This window comes from Salvelinus namaycush, unplaced genomic scaffold (assembly GCF_016432855.1).
Source record: "Salvelinus namaycush isolate Seneca unplaced genomic scaffold, SaNama_1.0 Scaffold357, whole genome shotgun sequence".
Taxonomy (NCBI): domain Eukaryota; kingdom Metazoa; phylum Chordata; class Actinopteri; order Salmoniformes; family Salmonidae; genus Salvelinus; species Salvelinus namaycush.
The window spans coordinates 1,040-21,463 of NW_024060530.1; the positions used below are offsets into that span (position 1 = coordinate 1,040).

Here is a 20,424-nt window from a genome sequence, read left to right on the forward strand (position 1 = left end):
AGTATAGCTGTATACTGACGAGAGTGGTTGATGTAATTCTGTTGTCCTGTAAGTATAGCTGTATACTGACTAGAGTGGTTGAGGTAATCCTGTTGTCCTGTAAGTATAGCTGTATACTGACTAGAGTGGTTGAGGTAATCCTGCTGCCCTGTAAGTATAGCTGTATACTGACTAGAGTGGTTGATGTAATCCTGCTGTCCTGTAAGTATAGCTGTATACTGACTAGAGTGGTTGAGGTAATCCTGTAAGTATAGCTGTATACTGACTAGAGTGGTTGAGGGAATCCTGTTGTCCTGTAAGTATAGCTGTATACTGACTAGAGTGGTTGAGGTAATCCTGTTGTCCTGTAAGTATAGCTGTATACTGACTAGAGTGGTTGAGGTAATCCTGTAAGTATAGCTGTATACTGACTAGAGTGGTTGAGGTAATCCTGTTGTCCTGTAAGTATAGCTGTATACTGACTAGAGTGGTTGAGGTAATCCTGCTGTCCTGTAAGTATAGCTGTATACTGACTAGAGTGGTTGATGTAATCCTGTTGTCCTGTAAGTATAGCTGTATACTGACTAGAGTGGTTGAGGTAATCCTGTAAGTATAGCTGTATACTGACTAGAGTGGTTGAGGTAATCCTGTTGTCCTGTAAGTATAGCTGTATACTGACTAGAGTGGTTGAGGTAATCCTGTTGTCCTGTAAGTATAGCTGTATACTGACTAGAGTGGTTGATGTAATTCTGTTGTCCTGTAAGTATAGCTGTATACTGACTAGAGTGGTTGAGGTAATCCTGTTGTCCTGTAAGTATAGCTGTATACTGACTAGAGTGGTTGAGGTAATCCTGTAAGTATAGCTGTATACTGACTAGAGTGGTTGAGGTAATCCTGTTGTCCTGTAAGTATAGCTGTATACTGACTAGAGTGGTTGAGGTAATCCTGTTGTCCTGTAAGTATAGCTGTATACTGACTAGAGTGGTTGATGTAATTCTGTTATCCTGTAAGTATAGCTGTATACTGACTAGAGTGGTTGATGTAATTCTGTTGTCCTGTAAGTATAGCTGTATACTGACTAGAGTGGTTGAGGTAATCCTGTAAGTATAGCTGTATACTGACTAGAGTGGTTGAGGTAATTCTGTTGTCCTGTTGAGTATAGCTGTATACTGACTAGAGTGGTTGAGGTAATCCTGTTGTCCTGTAAATAATGCTGTATACTGACTAGAGTGGTTGAGGTAATCCTGTTGTCCTGTAAGTATAGATGTATACTGACTAGAGTGGTTGAGGTATCCCTGCTGTCCTGTAAGTATAGCTGTATACTGACTAGAGTGGTTAATGTAATCCCGTTGTCCTGTAAGTATAGCTGTATACTGACTAGAGTGGTTGATGTAATTCTGTTGTCCTGTAAGTATAGCTGTATACTGACTAGAGTGGTTGAGGTAATCCTGTAAGTATAGCTGTATACTGACTAGAGTGGTTGAGGTAATTCTGTTGTCTTGTAAGTATAGCTGTATACTGACTAGAGTGGTTGAGGTAATCCTGTTGTCCTGTAAGTATAGCTGTATACTGACTAGAGTGGTTGAGGTAATCCTGTTGTCCTGTAAGTATAGCTGTATACTGACTAGAGTGGTTGAGGTAATCCTGCTGCCCTGTAAGTATAGCTGTATACTGACTAGAGTGGTTGAGGTATCCCTGCTGTCCTGTAAGTATAGCTGTATACTGACTAGAGTGGTTGAGGTAATTCTGTTGTCCTGTAAGTATAGCTGTATACTGACTAGAGTGGTTGAGGGAGTCCTGTTGAGTATAGCTGTATACTGACTAGAGTGGTTGAGGTAATCCTGTAAGTATAGCTGTATTCTGACTAGAGTGGTTGAGGTAATCCTGTTGTCCTGTAAGTATAGCTTTATACTGACTAGAGTGGTTGAGGTAATCCTGCTGTCCTGTAAGTATAGCTGTATACTGACTAGAGTGGTTGATGTAATCCTGTTGTCCTGTAAGTATAGCTGTATACTGACTAGAGTGGTTGAGGTAATCCTGTAAGTATAGCTGTATACTGACTAGAGTGGTTGAGGTAATCCTGTTGTCCTGTAAGTATAGCTGTATACTGACTAGAGTGGTTGAGGTAATCCTGTAAGTATAGCTGTATACTGACTAGAGTGGTTGAGGTAATCCTGTTGTCCTGTAAGTATAGCTGTATACTGACGAGAGTGGTTGATGTAATTCTGTTGTCCTGTAAGTATAGCTGTATACTGACTAGAGTGGTTGAGGTAATCCTGTAAGTATAGCTGTATACTGACTAGAGTGGTTGAGGTAATTCTGTTGTCCTGTTGAGTATAGCTGTATACTGACTAGAGTGGTTGAGGTAATCCTGTTGTCCTGTAAGTATAGCTGTATACTGACTAGAGTGGTTGAGTTAATCCTGTTGTCCTGTAAGTATAGATGTATTCTGACTAGAGTGGTTGAGGTATCCCTGCTGTCCTGTAAGTATAGCTGTATACTGACTAGAGTGGTTGATGTAATTCTGTTGTCCTGTAAGTATAGCTGTATACTGACTAGAGTGGTTGAGGTAATCCTGTAAGTATAGCTGTATACTGACTAGAGTGGTTGAGGTAATTCTGTTGTCTTGTAAGTATAGCTGTATACTGACTAGAGTGGTTGAGGTAATCCTGTTGTCCTGTAAGTATAGCTGTATACTGACTAGAGTGGTTGAGGTAATTCTGTTGTCCTGTAAGTATAGCTGTATACTGACTAGAGTGGTCGAGGTAATCCTGTTGTCCTGTAAGTATAGCTGTATACTGACTAGAGTGGTTGAGGGAGTCCTGTTGAGTATAGCTGTATACTGACTAGAGTGGTTGAGGTAATCCTGTAAGTATAGCTGTATTCTGACTAGAGTGGTTGAGGTAATCCTGTTGTCCTGTAAGTATAGCTTTATACTGACTAGAGTGGTTGAGTTAATCCTGTTGTCCTGTAAGTATAGCTGTATACTGACTAGAGTGGTTGAGTTAATCCTGTTGTCCTGTAAGTATAGCTGTATACTGACTAGAGTGGTTGAGGTAATCCTGTAAGTATAGCTGTATACTGACTAGAGTGGTTGAGGTAATCCTGTTGTCCTGTAAGTATAGCTGTATACTGACTAGAGTGGTTGAGTTAATCCTGTTGTCCTGTAAGTATAGCTGTATACTGACTAGAGTGGTTGAGTTAATCCTGTTGTCCTGTAAGTATAGCTCTGTACTGACTAGAGTGGTTGAGGTAATCCTGTTGTCCTGTAAGTATAGCTGTATAGTGACTAGAGTGGTTGAGGTAATCCTGTAAGTATAGCTGTATACTGACTAGAGTGGTTGAGGTATCCCTGCTGTCCTGTAAGTATAGCTGTATACTGACTAGAGTGGTTGAGGTAATCCTGTAAGTATAGCTGTATACTGACTAGAGTGGTTGAGTTAATCCTGTTGTCCTGTAAGTATAGCTGTATACTGACTAGAGTGGTTGAGGTATCCCTGCTGTCCTGTAAGTATAGCTGTATACTGACTAGAGTGGTTGAGGTAATCCTGTTGTCCTGTAAGTATAGCTGTATACTGACTAGAGTGGTTGAGGTAATCCTGTTGAGTATAGCTGTATACTGACTAGAGTGGTTGAGGTAATCCTGTAAGTATAGCTGTATACTGACTAGAGTGGTTGAGGTAATCCTGTTGTCCTGTAAGTATAGCTGTATACTGACTAGAGTGGTTGAGGTAATCCTGTAAGTATAGCTGTATACTGACTAGAGTGGTTGAGGTAATCCTGTTGTCCTGTAAGTATAGCTGTATACTGACTAGAGTGTTTCCCCCACTAATGGTTAAGGTTAGGATCAGGGGAGGGGAAGCTGATCCTAGATCTGTACCTGGGGAAAATGTATCTCCGTAGCAAGGGTTGCCAGTAGAGCCAACAGAACAGAATATAGCTCAATGTCTTGCTCAGCAAAATTACTACAACTAGGAGACTTCAGACTTCAGCTCACAATCATAGTGAGGAAGTAAGTATCGACCACTCAGAGAGACAGCAAGGAGGGCAGAACCGTAACATTGACTGACAGCTGGGTTAATACTCTGCCAAGCGGAGGGCGGGAGCGGGACTGGCCTGTGTTGGTTTCGTAGGGGTCTGGGGTCAGGAGAGGGAAACAGAGAAAGACAGGAGAGAATAGGGGAACAGAGGAGAAGAGGGAAGAGAGTAGAGGAAGGCGGCTAAAAATGACTCCAGCGCTTGTCTTTCGCTGGTCCCTGTGTTGTTGTGGGGATTTGGAATAGTTTTTGTGAGAGAGAGAGAGAGAGAGAGAGAGAGAGAGAGAGAGAGAGAGAGAGAGAGAGAGAGAGAGAGAGAGAGAGAGAGAGAGAGAGAGGAAGAGAGGAAGAGAGGACAGAAAGGAAGAGAGGACAGAAAGGAAGAGAGGACAGAAAGGAAGAGAGGACAGAAAGGAAGAGAGGACAGAAAGGAAGAGAAGACAGAAAGGAAGAGAGAGCGAGATGGAAAGGAAGAGTAGGGGGGGACGTGCGTGAACCCTAAGTGTCCCGTGGAGGGAAGGAAGGTTTTAATGTTCTGCTTTTGGAGACATCTCAAAGGATCTCTGCTTTGGTGTTAAGATTTTCACACTGAGACAGAGCCTCATGCAACACGGCTTCTTCTTCTGCTCTATCCCAACACTCCCAAGCTCTGGTCAGCCAATACCCCACGACCATGTCAATAATACTCTACCGCTCAAGTAATGCACATACAAAATGAAATGACAGAATCACCCACGGGAAAGCTATATCTTTTAGTCTGCCTCTGTTTCTAATACACTTAAAGCACGTCTCTTTGCTTGGAACAATTTATTTAAAGTAGATATATGAATTGGCGCAGGCTTCCCGCTTGGCAGAACTATATATTATATATGAATTGGCGCAGGCTTCCCGCTTGGCAGAACTATATATTATATGAACAACGCTGGCTGAGAAGTCATGTATAGGAGCCTTGACAGGACCATCAACAGGTGTGTTATGTTCCTTCTATTTTATTTTATACACAGGGGTATTTAAGGAGTACTACTGTTTTTTCTGATCTACATGATAGAACCCACCTGGTCCATATCAGTCCCTGATTAGAGGGGAAGAATGGAAAAAAGTACTGGAACTGGCTTCGTGGTCCAGATTTTAATTTGAGGTTTAAACAGGTTGTTCAATATTTTACAAGAGAGACCTGTTCTGAAGATGAGAAAAGGGGCTTGTGGAAATTAGACAGTAAAGTAACCAAGGCCCTATTATGTAAAATAACACTTAAACATGGGTCCCTCATTCAAAATGCAGAGCCAACTGTGAGGTTATAACCCCAAAACCCACAATAAAAAGGGTGATGGTCAACCTCAGTGAATCTAAAAAGGCTTTCATTTCAGCTTCAGCTGTATATGATGGTAAAACCTTTCTGAAAGCATTCAGGTATAATGCATTGTTAGTTGTTATAAGCATGTAAGAGTGTCTGCTAAATGACTAAAATGTAAATGTACCCCCCCTAAAAAATAAATAATAATAATAATAATATGTAAATGCAATAAGCCCTTATTAAGTTTTACAAATCAACTTAATTATTTTATGTCTTTATGTGGTCGTTTTTCCACAGGCTCTAAATGGCAAAAATACTTTTTACATTTTGTGCTCATTTTGAGCTAATTTTCTGGTCATTTTCAAACCTCTTGAAACTACTCCTATAAAAAATTTGAACTGAGAAAATATGACGCAAAAACAAGTTTTATTTATTATTTTGGAATACAAATGAACAATGTTCTGTTAGTCAGTGTTTCCCCTTGTTGGACCGACAGCGGTGGCGGGGTCTCTTCTTAGTTGAACCACTTGGGGTCAATAACCCTGGAGCACTTTGAGTATCTTTACAGCTGTCTGTCTCCCTCTCAGCTCCTCTCTCCTTGTGTTCATCTCCATGGAGATCTAATGAAGCCAATATCTAAGGAAAGAAAATAAACTAAGTCTCATTAGGAAAACAAAGCCATATATACATTCATGTTCCCAGGTAAAATGAATGTATAAAATTGTGGTGTTTTCTTAGGTCTTTATAGTGAGATATAAGTAATATGTCAGATAGGCGCCATGTTTAACTACAATGGGTAAATGTCACTTTATTAACCTATTTTAATGTTGTTCCTAGAGTCTTTCTCAGACTATCTTAGTCTTTCTCAGACAATACCCCTCATCTGTCCTTCACATCACTGTATCTGTAGTAGTCCTCTGACACTGATCATGAGCAGCAGGCCCATGTCCTACAACCAACAGCAGAGAGCCAGAGACAGACAGCCTGCAGCCTCTATCCTCCTCTCTTCTGCCCCAGTAATCACTTCCACCATCTTCTTCCACACAAACTCCCTCACTCCCTCTCTCTCCCTACTCCTGAACTCAGCTACTTGGGAGGGAAGTGTTCTGAGGCTGGCCATAGAATCACCGGTTGTCTGGTGAAAAGCACTAGCATCTCTGTATTTCTGGGCAATACTGTTTCTGGTGGCCTTGTCTGAGCAAAACTGGCCAATAGGACAGGAGCCTTTCTCCTGTTTCTGTGACCTGGACAGAATGCTAGTGTGTCAAAGGGTTTTACCCCCAATCCATCTCCTTAATATGTGCCAAGCTGAGAGGCATTGGGTCACACTTATTGAGTCCTTGGTATAACTCGACCAGGGATCAACCAACCGACCTTCTAATCTCAGAATGGACACTCTAACTATAAACCCACTGAGTTGGTTAGTGTTGTTTGTAGCACCCGACCTTCTAATCTCACAGTGGACACTCTAACCATAAACCCACTGAGTTGGTTAGTGTTGTTTGTAGCACCCGACCTTCTAATCTCACAGTGGACACTCTAACCATAAACCCACTGAGTTGGTTAGTGTTGTTTGTAGCACCCAACCTTCTAATCTCACAGTGGACACTCTAACCATAAACCTACTGAGTTAGTTAGTGTTGTTTGTAGCACCCGACCTTCTATTCTCACAGTGGACACTCTAACCACAACCCCACTAAGTTGGTTAGTGTTGTTTGTAGCACCCAACCCTCTAATCTCACAGTGGACACTCTAACCACAACCCCACTGAGTTGGTTAGTGTTGTTTGTAGCACCCAACCTTCTAATATCACAGTGGACTCTAACCACAACCCCACTGAGTTGGTTAGTGTTGTTTGTAGCACCCAACCTTCTAATCTCACCGTGGACACTCTAACCACAACCCCACTGAGTTGGTTAGTGTTGTTTGTAGCACCGACCTTCTAATCTCACAGTGGACACTCTAACCACAACCCCACTGAGTTGGTTTGTGTTGTTTATAGCACCCAACCTTCTAATCTCACAGTGGACACTAACCATAAACCCACTGAGTTGGTTAGTGTTGTTTGTAGCACCCGACCTTCTAATCTCACAGTGGACACTAACCATAAACCCACTGAGTTGGTTAGTGTTGTTTGTAGCACCCGACCTTCTAATCTCACTGTGGACACTCTAACCACAACCCCACTGAGTTGGTTAGTGTTGTTTGTAGCACCCAACCTTCTAATCTCACTGTGGACACTCTAACCACAACCCCACTGAGTTGGTTAGTGTTGTTTGTAGCACCCAACCTTCTAATATCACAGTGGACTCTAACCATAAACCCACTGAGTTGGTTAGTGTTGTTTGTAGCACCCAACCTTCTAATCTCACAGTGGACACTCTAACCACAACCCCACTGAGTTGGTTAGTGTTGTTTGTAGCACCCAACCTTCTAATCTCACAGTGGACACTCTAACCACAACCCCACTGAGTTGGTTAGTGTTGTTTGTAGCACCGACCTTCTAATCTCACTGTGGACACTCTAACTACAACCCCACTGAGTTGGTTTGTGTTGTTTATAGCACCCAACCTTCTAATATCACAGTGGACACTCTAACCACAACCCCACTGAGTTGGTTAGTGTTGTTTGTAGCACCCAACCTTCTAATCTCACAGTGGACACTCTAACCACAACCCCACTGAGTTGGTTAGTGTTGTTTGTAGCACCCAACCTTCTAATCTCACAGTGGACACTCTAACCACAACCCCACTGAGTTGGTTAGTGTTGTTTATAGCACCCGACCTTCTAATCTCACAGTGGACACTCTAACCACAACCCCACTGAGTTGGTTTGTGTTGTTTATAGCACCCAACCTTCTAATATCACAGTGGATAAGATTTTATTTTTTAAATAAATAAAAATCAGAAAAATATTGAAGCGAAAAAAGTGAAAGGTTATTTATTAGAAAAAGCATCCAATATGTCACCCCATTATTATTAGAATCAATTTGGTGACATCATTGCTATATGGTGAAATAGCATGATGATGATTTCAACAGGGTGACAGATTGACATATATATCTATTGGATAGAGTTTTCTCCATCACGGTAGTATGTTCTGTAGTGTGACACCATGTAGTGTAGCTAGAGAATGACACGGTTCACAGAGAAAGTCTGTTTTACACATTGCTGCCATATCCAGTGTTCAGAGTGCTGCGTGTTCACTCTGAGTCAGGCTTGAAGGGCTGAGCTATGGTGAGCTGTGGGGCTACCCTGCATTGGGCCAGAGACTCCCAGTCTGCCCTGTCCCTCACCAGGCCACCCTCACCCTAACCAGGCTAAAGCCCACACTCACCAGGCCACCCTCACCCTAACCAGGCTAAAGCCCACACTCACCAGGCCACCCTCACCCTAACCAGGCTAAAGCCCACACTCACCAGGCCACCCTCACCCTAACCAGGCTAAAGCCCACACTCACCAGGCCACCATCACCCTAACCAGGCTAAAGTCCACACTCACCAGGCCACCCTCACCCTAACCAGGCTAAAGCCCACACTCACCAGACCACCCTCACCCTAACCAGGCTAAAGGCCACACTCTACAGGCTCCACTCAGCTACAGTGCCCCCGGCACAGCTCTATCTCTCTCTTCTCAGCCCAGGCCAGGACCACATCAAAGGCAGACGGAGCACTTCTCTCTTCACACTCACTCCTATTCACATCGACACACACACAAACACAGTATTTTTGAAATACTTCATTTATAAAAGATGCATACATAAAACTTGGTGAATGAAGAGAGAGATAAGGTGTGCTATTGCCATTGACAACTTCCCTAGCTTAGCCTGCTGTGTCCTACTGTTAGCCCAGCAGTTAGATGTGACCCAGCCAGGTTCTCACATACATGAAGGTAAATCCTCTATGACGGATGTTTCATTCTCCGTCCTGTCCTCCCCTCACACTCCCTCCCCTACTGTTGAGTTATGGTGGATATTTTCACTCTTGGGCCGTGGGACAAATCTATTTTCCAGGTTGACCACTATTTAGTCAGGTCACCATCGGGGGGGGGGGGGGGGGTTCCATTCCTATTGGCCGTGGCTGGTTCCAATCAGAGCTGGCCCCGGCCCCTAACAGCTGCTGCGCATTAGCTCCTCCCATTGACCCATGACCCTTCGCTCCCCTAGATTAGTTCTATTAAAACATGGTAATGAGGGGTTTACTCGTCCAATTTCAGATTTATTCAGATCTATTAGTGGCCTTGGGGAGATGGTGTGTGTGTGTGTGTGTGTGTGTGTGTGTGTGTGTGTGTGTGTGTGTGTGTGTGTGTGTGCGTGTGCGTGTGCGTGTGCGTGTGCGTGTGCGTGTGCGTGTGCGTGTGTGTGCGTGCGTGCGTGCGTGCGTGCGTGTGTGCGTGCGTGCGTGCGTGCGTGCCTGCGTGTGTGTGCATGTGTGAAGGGGGGAAGGAGGTGATGTAGGAGGGGGGAGGGTGTTTTAAAACTGAAGGAAACAATTAGTACAAACAGTATGAGCCAGACTCTTCGGTAAACGTCAGTATTTGGGGAGAAAAAGTACATCCAGATGATTTTGTGTTTCGTTCCACCTTGACACGTAACTGTCTTGTTAGTCAGGGCTAATACCTAGAGGTGGTTGTGCACGTTCATTCTTATACGTTGATCCTTACTGGGGATAGGTTAGGATTCAGGAATAGAGAGGCCTCATGATAGCCAGAGTGACAAGATGGTAGACGTGGCAATGCTGAAATTATCATTTTAAATCTCTTTCAGTGTTTGTAATTTTTCTGATCTGCAGCTATTGGGCGATTCTGGAAATCTTTGCTCCACCATAAGTTAAAGGCAACATATTACACAAAGAAGACACACACACGCACGCATGCACGCGCACGCACGCACGCACACACACGCACACACACACATACACACAGTGCATAATGGTTTTACCTGTTGACACAACAATTCCTTTCAGAGTGTTTCAAGTGTCTCAATAAAGGGGATACGCAGGCAAAGTATTTAGGCCTAGAGCCATATCACTGAGGTTTGTGATTCCATGAGCAGACAAAGTAGCTGTTCCTGGTTTCTTTTCCACAGTGACAGGATAAGTGGTCAGATGCACGGGGAACGTTTTGGGGAACTTTGTTCCCATCCTGTATCTAGTCCTAGACACAGACAGGGGGAACAGTGTATGTTTTTTATTTGTCTCTGCCGTATCCCTCTCCTCCCTCTCCTCCCTCTCCTCCCTCTCCTCCCTCTCTCTTCTCCTCCCTCTCTCTTCTCCTCCCTCTCTCTTCTCCTCCCTCTCTCCTCTCCTCCCTCTCCTCCCTCTCTCTTCTCCTCCCTCTCTCTTCTCCTTCCTCTCCTCCCTCTCCTCCCTCTCCTCCCTCTCCCTTCTCCTCCCTCTCCTCCCTCTCTCTTCTCCTCCCTCTCTCTTCTCCTCCCTCTCTCTTCTCCTCTCTTTGTATCATATACATATGGTCTGGATTAGACTTGTGGTGTGCTTCAGTCTTCCAGATTGTCTGCTTTTTTGATCCCAGATTCTCATAAATCATCTTTGTAATTTGCCAGTGAATTAGATGGCGCAGGACATCTAGCAGTTTGGAGGGGCGGTGGAATGTGAAGAGGGGTGGAGGGGGATAACAGAACAGAGAAGCGCCCCTTGGCTTTACGGGAAATGGGAGGCCTTTCCGCTATAGTGAGACCACGATGGCTTGTCGTCTGGCTCGGGGGACTTTGCCTTGCAGCGTTAAGAGCGGTTGGCTCCTCTGCTCTGAGATACCTCTCTGGTGAATTGTTTTTACTTAGGAATAATTAAACCAACTCCCACTGGAACATATTGTAAGCTGTGAGCCCCTCTGCTTCTCAATACACAGACGCATACACAGACGACCAGAGAACTGTGCACACTCACGCATGCTTGCACGGATGCACACAGACACAGATGCGTGCACACACACACACAGACAGACAGACAGACAGACAGACAGACAGACAGACAGACAGACAGACAGACAGACAGACAGACAGACAGACAGACAGACAGACAGACAGACAGACAGACAGACAGACAGACAGACAGACAGACAGACAGACAGACAGACAGACAGACAGACAGACAGACAAGCCAGCTAATAGCTGTATTCATGTTCAGTATGTTATTGAACCCTGGCCTGAGAGGTCATCGAAGGAGAACTCATAATCTTGTTAGTCACCAACCAAACGTCCTTCTCCTCTTCTTTATGAGCAACAGACATGCCATCCCACATCTAATAGGGTTGTTATGCTCAAAAACACTTTGGTGCACCTGGCACTAACCTGATTAAAGCCCAACATATTCCTGGTGGCTCAGAGAACCCACCTTTGGGTTTACCAAATACAATGGTAAATATATTTTCTCTGAAAATCATTTGAATGTGAATCACATGTCTTAAACATTGATGACATGGTAGTACATGTGCAATTTAATGAAAATATTCAGATGTTATATCAATTCAATTAGTGTTCTGTCCATGTTAATTATTGTAAATGTATGTACAATTGAATAAATACTTTATATTAAATGAAAGGAGGTGGGAAAGCAGCAGAAATAGCTTTAGCCACATGCAGATACAGTACATTCTGTTTCCTTCAGATCTTCATGCATCGTCACGTCATAAACTCCATGAACACCCATCAATATCAGCATGACCAGCGTGGTGGAAAACAGCGCTAGAATATCTTCCAGAGATGAACACTGTACACACACGCAGTGAGCTCCAAAGCCTCAGATGTTCTCCCAAGGACTCAAATTCAATCAGGTGTTCGAGATGTCATCAACGTCAGGAATGCAGTCTTCTCTCTCTCTCTCTCTCTCTCTCTCTCTCTGCCCCCCCCTCTCTTTCTCTCTCTCTGTGTTTCTTCTTCTCTCGCTCACCCTCTCTCTCGTTCTCCCTCCCTCCCACTCACTCTCTTTCTCTCTCTTTCTTCCGCTCTCATCTACCCCTTCTTTCCCCCATCACTCTAATTGTAAGTGTAGTAATTTGAAGCCAGCTGGTGAGTAAATATAGCCAACAGTAGAGGAGTGTGCCATTTTCTGTGGCTTTCTCTGATTTGTCAATTTGCAACTGTTTATTGGTCAATAAAGCTCTGGCTGGGGGTCGGACAGTGAATGACGTACATAGGATTATGAAGGGTGGGTTTCTGGGAGTAATTACAGGGATTTCTTATTGGTTAATGAGGACAGATGATAGCTGTGCCCACAGATCCTGTGATTTGCTTTAGGAGCAACCCTCAGTACGTCATAAAGGACAAACATCTTGACCGATTGGCTTGTAACAGTACATGCAATGTCTTCTGTCTGGCTATGTAAAGATAGTGTTGATTAATGTATAGTTAATAAGGCATTGGAAATCTTGGTAAATTACTGTAGAGAAGCTTGCCTGTTACAGGTCCAGACTACACACTTTCTCATTCACATACCCAAGCTGATAAAACCCTATTCATCCTTGGTGAAGCTAGAGGGCGAGTGTTGCTTTAGAGAGAGTGTGTAGATTGTAGCGAGTCCTCACTCACAAAATTGAGTTTAATTAAAAGTTAATCAATCATTTCGTAGTCTGTTCATTCAAGAGGCACTAAGTGTAGAGCAACAATGTAGGCTGTTAGATCATCTGTGTGTCAGCTATTAGATCATCTTTGTATCAGCTGTTAAATCATCTGTGTGTCAGCTGTTAAATCATCTGTGTGTCAGCTGTTAAATCATCTGTGTGTCAGCTGTTAGATCATCTGTGTGTCAGCTGTTAGATCATCTGTGTGTCAGCTGTTAGATCATCTGTGTGTCAGCTGTTAAATCATCTGTGTGTCAGCTGTTAGATCATCTGTGTGTCAGCTGTTAGATCATCTGTGTGTCAGCTGTTAAATCATCTGTGTGTCAGCTGTTAGATCATCTGTGTGTCAGCTGTTATATCATCTGTGTGTCAGCTGTTAGATCATCTGTGTGTCAGCTGTTAGATCATCTGCGTGTCAGCTGTTAAATCATATGTGTGTCAGCTGTTAAATCATCTGTGTGTCAGCTGTTAAATCATCTGTGTGTCAGCTGTTAGATCATCTGCGTGTCAGCTGTTAAATCATCTGTGTGTCAGCTGTTAGATCATCTGTGTGTCAGCTGTTATATCATCTGTGTGTCAGCTGTTAGATCATCTGCGTGTCAGCTGTTAAATCATCTGTGTGTCAGCTGTGTGCCCATCATATCAAGTGGGGCCAGGGATTGAGTGTTGCTTTAGCTTTACGTCCAACATTTTATATTAAACCAACATGTTTATGTTCAGGTTTCAATTGGTTTTTGATAGGTGACAGTCTGTTTTGGAGGGCTGCATTCCAGACCTGTCTATCACCAGTTATCCTGGGGCGGGGAAAGGAAGAAGGGTGTGGTTACAGTTTCATCTGGATGGAGCTAGTAGGGGTTTTCCTAACAGCTACTTCACTATTTCAAACTGCTGCTAGACTCACTAGTCCTCATATCACATGCCAAACACAGGAGTGGAAACAGCAACAGGTGTTTGTGTGTGTTGAATTAGTCAGTTGTGTGTGTGTCCTGCGAGTTCATTGATCTACTTTTACAGTTTAGTGTTCAGTCTCACGCTTGCATTGTCCCCTTTATTCATAATGTTTGTAGGTCCTTTAATATGAAGTAAAGCTAAACCTTCATATGGACTCCAGCTATGCTGGTTATGTGTATTACCTATAGCAAGTAAACCGTGTGTGTGTGTGTGTGTGTGTTTGTGTGTGTTTGTGTGTGTGTGTGTGTGTGTGTGTGTGTGTGTGTGTGTGTGTGTGTGTGTGTGTGTGTGTGTGTGTGTGTGTGTGTGTGTGTGTGTGTGTGTGCGCGTTCATGTGTGAGTGCATACGACACGACACGCTTGTGTGGGGGCAATACACCGCTACAGGTCACATGGCGTGGGAGAAAGGGGTCACAGAGGTCACTTCCTGTTCCTTGTTAAAGAGGTGGATACAGGGAAATAAGGGGACAAAGCAGAAACATGAAGGACTGGTGTAGTACAGGGACATAAAGAGTCTTTTCACTGGACCACAACGTCTGATCTTCTCATTCTCTCACAGGAATGAGCTTCTTCCCAGCCATTCCCAGGCGTTCTATAGTTGCCATGGTGCCAAGTGGCAGCTTAGGCAGAGCTCAAGTAAGTTCTGTACATATTTTATCATATATAATTGTTTTTATGTAAATATGTGTACACACTTTTGTTTTTCAATAGCTAAATGAGTGAGGATCAAGTCTTGAATTGGACTCCTGCCCATCAATTGATGAAAATCAGCATTGTCAACAAGCTAGCTAATGCTAACTAGCAGGTGTGTGTTTTCATTTAAATGACACCTACTGACTTTGGGTTGTTTTCTCACCAACAGTGACCCGAGAGAAAGCTATGTATGTAGAGTTGGCAGTGGGCCAGGGGTTTCATTGCTCAGGGGGATAATTCTGAAGTAAGGACTGAGTGAGCTGTACTCTTTGGGGAGAAAACTTCACCACAGAGTCTCAATACAGAGAAGACGGCAGAGAGGCTTGGATGACATGAAGCTGCCTGCCTGCGCTTGGACATGCTGACCTGACCACCACCACCTCCGACCACCACCTCTGCTGACCATCTAGCTATGAGCTTCCAGATCCTCTCATGACCGCGGCTGCACATCTGGAAGCTTCAAGAAGTACTCAGACAGACTTGATCTAGCTGATCTAGCTACTGTTGTAGCCTGTATTTTCCTCAACATTTAAACATTTAGATTTTATGGTAACGTCTTAATAATCTAAATGTGTTTCTTGTATGTGTTACTGCAACTCTGCTTTAAGCTGCCATAGTACACATGAAAGGAAATTCAAATATACCATCATCATCATCATCATTCCTTGCTTGGAAAACACATGTTGTTTTAATAACAACAATAAACTCGTATTTCTGATCATTATGTAGTTATCCAGATCAGTTCACAAATGTACTGTGGCCAAGATTCAAGTAAAGGTGTGTTGTGGATGCACTGTCTACAGTTGGTCCCAGGCCTCCCACAGTGAAAAAAATGAAATTCACTACTGTCATACTTCACTATTCACTACTGCAGTTCAGCTTTAAGCTGCCATAGTACACATGAAAGGAAATTAAAATCTACCATTATCATCAAATTGCAAGCCGAAATCTACCGCTCAGATTATTAAAAAAAAAAAAAAAAACATTACTTTAAAAAACTTAAGCCTGTGTGAAATTAACTATTCAACACAGTACTGTAGTAATGAGGATTGTGCAGTAGGCTATAGGCCCAATACATTATCACCACATATTGGCTTTGCTTGAATTGACCTGCCATTGCATTGTTGTTCTTCTCACACCATTTCCAAATTATATTTAAAAACCTGAGCTAGGACCTACACATTATGATCACACTAGTCATAGATTCTTGTATTACATGTGAGGCACAACTGAGTGAGCAAACATTTAAATGATGTTTGTATTGGTTCACTGGGCTGATGGTGCCTGTATCTGATGGTCAGCCTCAGTGGAGGGAGGGAGAGAGCAGCAGAGGGTCTGACTCCTACCGTCCCTACACTCTCCCTTCCTCTGCTGAGACTGACCAAAGAGGGGACACTGTCTTCCAGCATCCAGCTGACGGCAAAACTCAAGTCACACCGCATTATTTCTACCCCTTTCTGCACAAATTGATGACTCTCTATGACTAGAGAAAGTGAACTATTCCTCGATATTAAAGGGATACTTCAGGATTTTGGCAATGGAGCCCTTTATCTACTTCCCCAGATTCAGATGAACTCATGGATACCATTGTTATGTCTCTGTGTGCAGTTTGAAGGATGCTGCTAACTAGCATTAGCGCAATCGCTAACTAGTGTTAACGCAATGACTATGGTAACTGCTAGCATGCTAGTAGATACCATAGACTTCAAGTCATTGCGCTAACGCTAGCTAACATTGGCTCACAAAACTCCCTCTCACTTATTGCATGCTGGATGCAGCGACATACAAATGGTATCCGTGAGTTTATCTGACTCTGGGGAAGTACATAAAGACTTAATTGTCAAATCCAGAAGTAGCCCTTTTAAAAAGACACAAGCTGCAAATAATCACAACTCAAGCCTTTCAATACACTTCACTACTCATTCATTGCAGCTTCAGTGCTGGTTGAAGAGTGAGTGGAAGTAGTTTAATGGCATATAAAAGTGTTGAATAAAGTGTTGACAGTGCTGAAAAAAACCTTAAACAAACTCTTTGCTGTATTCGTTGACAGTATCTCTCGAATCATGGTTTTAAAAGTTTTGAAATCTCACAGTATCGACTTTGCTGTGCACTCAAGGAAGCACCAGACATCTGAGCTTTCCGATTGGCCAGTGGAAGGCCTATAGATGCACTTTATTTGATCACCCGGCTGCTGGGAAGGCAGAGTTTGTACCTTCAGACAGATGAAATGGTTAAAAATGGGAACACTTCACCTAGCAAGGGCTTAGGGCTGCTGAATCAAGAGCACCTACCGCCAATAGCATGAGAGGAATAAAAAAAAGGCTTTATTGTTGTTCCTTTACATACATGTTTGGTGATCGACTAGGAATGTCTATTGCTGAGCAGTTCAGTTCATGGGGTCAAAAGTCTGACTTTTACCTACCTCAGTGTAGTTGACAGTCTGACCTTTACCAACCTCAGTGTAGTTGATAGTCTGACTTTTACCAACCTCAGTGTAGTTGATAGTGTGACCTTTACCAATCTCAGTGTAGTTGATAGTGTGACCTTTACCTTAATATAGTTGATAGTCTGACCTTTACCAATCTCAGTGTAGTTGATAGTCTGACCTTTACCAATCTCAGTGTAGTTGATAGTCTGACCTTTACCAATCTCAGTGTAGTTGATAGTCTGACCTTTACCAACCTCAGTGTAGTTGATAGTCTGACCTTTACCAACCTCAGTGTAGTTGATAGTCTGACCTTTACCAACCTCAGTGTAGTTGATAGTCTGACCTTTACCAATCTCAGTGTAGTTGATAGTCTGACCTTTACCTTAATATAGTTGATAGTCTGACCTTTACCAATCTCAGTGTAGTTGAGATTCTGACCTTTACCAATCTCAGTGTAGTTGATAGTCTGACCTTTATCTTAGTATAGTTGATAGTCTGACCTTTACCAATCTCAGTGTAGTTGAGATTCTGACCTTTACCAATCTCAGTGTAGTTGATAGTCTGACCTTTACCAATCTCAGTGTAGTTGATAGTCTGACCTTTACCAATCTCAGTGTAGTTGATAGTCTGACCTTTACCAATCTCAGTGTAGTTGATAGTCTGACCTTTACCAATCTAAGTGTAGTTGATACTCTGACCTTTACCAATCTCAGTGTAGTTGATAGTCTGACCTTTACCAACCTCAGTGTAGTTGATAGTCTGACCTTTACCTTAGTATAGTTGATAGTCTGACCTTTACCAATCTCAGTGTAGTTGATTGTCTGACCTTTACCAACCTCAGTGTAGTTGATAGTCTGACCTTTACCTTAGTATAGTTGATAGTCTGACCTTTACCAATCTCAGTGTAGATGATAGTCTGACCTTTACCAATCTCAGTGTAGTTGGGATTCTGACCTTTACCTTAATATAGTTGATAGTCTGACCTTTACCAATCTCAGGGTAGTTGATAGTCTGACCTTTACCAATCTCAGTGTAGTTGATAGTCGGACCTTTACCTTAATATAGTTGATAGTCTGACCTTTACCAATCTCAGGGTAGTTGATAGTCTGACTTTTACCAATCTCAGTGTAGTTGATAGTCTGACCTTTACCATCCTCAGTGTAGTTGATAGTCTGACCTTTACCAATCGCAGTGTAGTTGATAGTCTGACCTTTACCAACCTCAGTGTAGTTGATAGTCTGACCTTTACCAACCTCAGTATAGTTGATAGTCTGACCTTTACCAACCTCAGTGTAGTTGATAGTCTGACCTTTACCAATCTCAGTGTAGTTGATAGTCTGACCTTTACCAACCTCAGTGTAGTTGATAGTCTGACCTTTACCTTAGTATAGTTGATAGTCTGACCTTTACCAATCTCAGTGTAGTTGATAGTCTGACCTTAACCAATATCAGTGTAGTTGAGATTCTGACCTTTACCAATCTCAGTGTAGTTGATAGTCTGACCTTTACCAACCTCAGTGTAGTTGATAGTCTGACCTTTACCAATCTCAGTGTAGTTGATAGTCGGACCTTTACCTTAATATAGTTGATAGTCTGACCTTTACCAATCTCAGGGTAGTTGATAGTCTGACCTTTACCAATCTCAGTGTAGTTGATAGTCGGACCTTTACCTTAATATAGTTGATAGTCTGACCTTTACCAATCTCAGGATAGTTGATAGTCTGACCTTTACCAATCTCAGTGTAGTTGATAGTCTGACCTTTACCAATCTCAGTGTAGTTGATAGTCTGACCTTTATCTCAACCTCAGTGTAGTTGATAGTCTGACCTTTACCAATCTCAGTATAGTTGATAGTCTGACCTCTACCAACCTCAGTGTAGTTGATAGTCTGACCTTTACCAATCTCAGTGTAGTTGATAGTCTGACCTTTACCAACCTCAGTGTAGTTGATAGTCTGACCTTTACCTTATTATAGTTGATAGTCTGACCTTTACCAATCTCAGTGTAGTTGATAGTCTGACCTTAACCAATATCAGTGTAGTTGAGATTCTGACCTTTACCAATCTCAGTGTAGTTGATAGTCTGACCTTTACCTTAATATAGTTGATAGTCTGACCTTTACGAACCTCAGTGTAGTTGATAGTCTGACCTTTACCAATCTCAGTATAGTTGATAGTCTGACCTTTACCAACCTCAGTGTAGTTGATAGTCTGACCTTTACCAATCTCAGTGTTGTTGATAGTCTGACCTTTACCAACCTCAGTGTAGTTGATAGTCTGACCTTTACCAATCTCAGTGTAGTTGATAGTCTGACCTTTACCAATCTCAGTGTAGTTGACAGTCTGACCATTACCAACCTCAGTGTTGTTGATAGTCTGACCTTTACCAATCTCAGTGTAGTTGATAGTCTGACCTTTACCAATCTCAGTGTAGTTGATAGTCTGACCTTTACCAATCTCAGTGTAGTTGATAGTCTGACCTTTACCAATCTCAGTGTAGTTGACAGTCTGACCATTACCAACCTCAGTGTTGTTGATAGTCTGACCTTTACCTTAGTATAGTTGATAGTCTGACCTTTACCAATCTAAGTGTAGTTGATAGTCTGACCTTTACCAATCTCAGTGTAGATGATAGTCTGACCTTTACCAATCTCAGTGTAGTTGATAGTCTGACCTTTACCAATCTCAGTGTAGTTGAGATTCTGACCTTTACCAATCTCAGTGTAGTTGATAGTCTGACCTTTACCAACCTCAGTGTAGTTGATAGTCTGACCTTTACCAATCTCAGTGTAGTTGATAGTCGGACCTTTACCTTAATATAGTTGATAGTCTGACCTTTACCAATCTCAGGGTAGTTGATAGTCTGACCTTTACCAATCTCAGTGTAGTTGATAGTCGGACCTTTACCTTAATATAGTTGATAGTCTGACCTTTACCAATCTCAGGGTAGTTGATAGTCTGACCTTTACCAATCTCAGTGTAGTTGATAGTCTGACCTTTACCAATCTCAGTGTAGTTGATAGTCTGACCTTTATCTCAACCTCAGTGTAGTTGATAGTCTGACCTTTACCAATCTCAGTATAGTTGATAGTCTGACCTCTACCAACCTCAGTGTAGTTGATAGTCTGACCTTTACCAATCTCAGTGTAGTTGATAGTCTGACATTTACCAACCTCAGTGTAGTTGATAGTCTGACCTTTACCTTATTATAGTTGATAGTCTGACCTTTACCAATCTCAGTGTAGTTGATAGTCTGACCTTTACCTTAATATAGTTGATAGTCTGACCTTTACGAACCTCAGTGTAGTTGATAGTCTGACCTTTACCAATCTCAGTATAGTTGATAGTCTGACCTTTACCAACCTCAGTGTAGTTGATAGTCTGACCTTTACCAATCTCAGTGTAGTTGATAGTCTGACCTTTACGAACCTCAGTGTAGTTGATAGTCTGACCTTTACAAACCTCAGTG

At 42.6% G+C, this 20,424-nt stretch overlaps 1 long non-coding RNA gene across 1 annotated transcript; it reads left to right on the forward strand.

The window, feature by feature from the left end:
- The first annotated feature begins 11,941 nt into the window (after nucleotides 1-11,941).
- On the forward strand, nucleotides 11,942-16,539 carry LOC120040482. The gene is made up of 3 exons (XR_005475669.1): nucleotides 11,942-12,098; nucleotides 14,395-14,471; nucleotides 14,698-16,539. It is a non-coding gene; the product is annotated as an uncharacterized LOC120040482 (long non-coding RNA).
- The last annotated feature ends 3,885 nt before the right edge of the window (nucleotides 16,540-20,424 follow it).